The sequence below is a fragment of the Tupaia chinensis genome, unplaced genomic scaffold (genome assembly GCF_000334495.1).
Source record: "Tupaia chinensis unplaced genomic scaffold, TupChi_1.0 Scaffold000161_1, whole genome shotgun sequence".
Classification (NCBI taxonomy): Eukaryota; Metazoa; Chordata; class Mammalia; order Scandentia; family Tupaiidae; genus Tupaia; species Tupaia belangeri.
This window is the reverse complement of record NW_006159632.1, coordinates 1041092-1044668: the sequence shown is the minus strand read 5'-3', so window position 1 is coordinate 1044668 and position 3577 is coordinate 1041092. Positions and strand designations below refer to the sequence as shown.

The following is a 3577-nucleotide window of genomic DNA, read 5'->3' as shown; positions in this document are numbered from 1 at the left end:
TTTTGTTGTAAGCAGTTTGTTTATTAAATAATGAAGTATCCTTACTGAGAGGTAAGATAAAAAATTACCCACGAAGTCTAGTGCCCGCAACCCCACACACACCAACTTCTTTTCCTCGATTATTTACTGGGCTCCTCTCAGCCAGCTTTCTCATTCCCTATCTCCCACATGTTGAGAAAGAAACACGTGCACATACTTACATACGTGCATGTTTTTATGTAGTTTATAAATATTCTCATATATTTTTATGTATTATATATGTGAAATATGTAGAATGCATAAAAGTTTTATTTCAATCCTTTAAAAGATTTTTAAATGTTAAAAGAATATATATGTATTCTAGAAAGATTAGAAGTTACAAAAGAAAAAAATTCTTCTGAACACATTAGTAAGAGAAAACTGTTGGGGATTAAAAAAAATTCAATCTTCTCTGTTCCTAAAATTTTTTCTTACAGGGGACCAGCAGTTGTCATAATGGCTATGTTGCTGGACTCCCATGTAGTCAACTGTGCAACTGTGGTTAAGTCCTGGACCCGGTGGCTTAAACTCATGCCAGGCACGCGCGTGTGTGTGCCCAAGATCCCAAGAGGAGAATGGAGGAGAAGGGATTGCGGCGTGGCCATCCCCCCTGGGGGGTGATTTCTTGCTTTCTATCTCTCTGCCTCTCTCTCTGTCTTTCTGAAGAGCGCATGCACCCTATAGCAAAAACGTCTCAAAAAGTTATTTTTTCTTACATAATTGAGATATTATTATTATATAACCAAGTTTATATCCTTTCAAAACATATTATTATAGCATACACACTTTACATGTTACTTAAATTCTTCATACTGTAATTTTAGTGGCTATATGATAGTCCAGTATCTGGCATATAAGATAATCGATCGTTATTATTCCTAACGAGAACCAAGCATTGATGCCTGCTGCCTCAGTGATGAAGAACATTGCAAATCAGCAGCCAACGTCGTAGCTGTAAATACTGAGGCCACGGTGGTAAGAGATGGACTGAAATAAACAAAGGAGAATGTGCCTTATCTCCCATTGCTCTCCAACATTCTTTTGCAAGGTTCGGCTGACATGGCAACATGTAAAATGAAACCAAAGAGGCCGGCAGTGGCGTGGTGGGTAGGTGCTGGACTGCCACATGGCTGACTGCGGTTCGAGTCCCAGACCCGGTGGCTTGACAATCACACCGGGCGTGTGTGCGTGCATGCCCAAGATCCTGAGAGGAGGGAGGAGAAGGGACTGCATGTGGCCATCCTCCCTGGGGGGTGAGCTTTTACATTTTTTCTCTCTTTCTGGTAAGTGTACCCTGTAGGAAAAAAAAAAATCTCTCTAAAAAAATATAAAAAATAAAAGCAAAGCAGTTTAATGCAGTAGCTGGATATAAGATAATCTATGAAACTAACCATATAGAACAATCATAAGTTCGTTTTATAGAAAAAGTCCCGTTTTCTGTAGCAGTTAAAACACAAACTGCATGACATGTGCGGGTCTGTTTTAAGAAAACCGAGTGATGGTGTTAAGAGCCTGGACTCAGTTGTTAGCTTTGGGTTCGGTCTCACTTTTTAGGCAGCTTGGGAGTCCTGCCTGCAACTGCACTTAAAAGCTACCCTCGTTCAGTCAGTGCTGCTTAACACCTGCCGTGTGCTCAGCGCTATTCTGGGGGCCGTCTCAGCAGTGGGGGAGACCACGCTCTGCGGTCTTGGGGCCCTCCTCACGTTTACTGGGATCATGGCCCCGTCTAGTGCTGAGCTGCTGTGGACGTGAGTGGAGTGTGCGTGTTACCAGTGTAGCTCGCACTTAATGTTACTGAACAATTTAAAATGAAGCCACATTTTGTGATTTTAATAGTAATCAAACAAAAACATGTTTTTGCCTGGAAAGTCTGAATATTGCAGAGATTTTTCCAAACAGAGGTAGACATTTCACACAGTTTAGATCTTCTGTAAAGCTGTCTTGAGGCCAGACTCACCCCTGCTCTAACCAGAGACAGCGCTGTGGCCCTGGGCCTGTTCTCTAAGCCTCACGGCAGTGCTGCAGTGAGGCTTAGAGAACAGGCTCAGCGTCTCTAGGCCAGTTCCTAGCCCGCGGCCTGTGCGCCCTCACGTGCCAGGGCCTCCACCTCCGTCCGGCCCCATTTGCCTTCTCACACTTGGGTGCTGCTTAGCCAGGTCCTTCTCTGTGACAGGCCTTGTCTAGCTGTGCGGTTCTGGTGGGGGTGGAGCCCGGGCTCAAGCCATCCCCAGAGCGTCCCAGGTGTGCTCTGACTCCTGGTCTTGCGCAGGCCCGGCGGTCGGCAGCGCTGTGTCTGGCCTCACACCTCATGCACCTGTGCCCTTGCTCTCATCACGGAAGGGCTTGTGAAGGGGCTGGGAGAGGGAGGAGAAGGGACTGCATGTGGCCATCCTCCCTGGGGGGTGAGCTTTTACATTTTTTCTCTCTTTCTGGTAAGTGTACCCTGTAGGAAAAAAAAAAATCTCTCTAAAAAAATATAAAAAATAAAAGCAAAGCAGTTTAATGCAGTAGCTGGATATAAGATAATCTATGAAACTAACCATATAGAACAATCATAAGTTCGTTTTATAGAAAAAGTCCCGTTTTCTGTAGCAGTTAAAACACAAACTGCATGACATGTGCGGGTCTGTTTTAAGAAAACCGAGTGATGGTGTTAAGAGCCTGGACTCAGTTGTTAGCTTTGGGTTCGGTCTCACTTTTTAGGCAGCTTGGGAGTCCTGCCTGCAACTGCACTTAAAAGCTACCCTCGTTCAGTCAGTGCTGCTTAACACCTGCCGTGTGCTCAGCGCTATTCTGGGGGCCGTCTCAGCAGTGGGGGAGACCACGCTCTGCGGTCTTGGGGCCCTCCTCACGTTTACTGGGATCATGGCCCCGTCTAGTGCTGAGCTGCTGTGGACGTGAGTGGAGTGTGCGTGTTACCAGTGTAGCTCGCACTTAATGTTACTGAACAATTTAAAATGAAGCCACATTTTGTGATTTTAATAGTAATCAAACAAAAACATGTTTTTGCCTGGAAAGTCTGAATATTGCAGAGATTTTTCCAAACAGAGGTAGACATTTCACACAGTTTAGATCTTCTGTAAAGCTGTCTTGAGGCCAGACTCACCCCTGCTCTAACCAGAGACAGCGCTGTGGCCCTGGGCCTGTTCTCTAAGCCTCACGGCAGTGCTGCAGTGAGGCTTAGAGAACAGGCTCAGCGTCTCTAGGCCAGTTCCTAGCCCGCGGCCTGTGCGCCCTCACGTGCCAGGGCCTCCACCTCCGTCCGGCCCCATTTGCCTTCTCACACTTGGGTGCTGCTTAGCCAGGTCCTTCTCTGTGACAGGCCTTGTCTAGCTGTGCGGTTCTGGTGGGGGTGGAGCCCGGGCTCAAGCCATCCCCAGAGCGTCCCAGGTGTGCTCTGACTCCTGGTCTTGCGCAGGCCCGGCGGTCGGCAGCGCTGTGTCTGGCCTCACACCTCATGCACCTGTGCCCTTGCTCTCATCACGGAAGGGCTTGTGAAGGGGCTGGGAGCTCGCCCAAGGAGAGCCTGAACTCCATGTCCAAGAGCAGGCAGCAGGGC

At 47.4% G+C, this 3577-nt stretch overlaps 1 protein-coding gene across 1 annotated transcript in view; it reads left to right on the top strand.

The window, feature by feature from the left end:
* Window positions 1-3577, top strand: part of LOC114007368 (ryanodine receptor 2-like) — an 84052-nt gene that overhangs the window by 41937 nt on the left and 38538 nt on the right. The gene's annotated exons all lie outside the window — the stretch shown is intronic.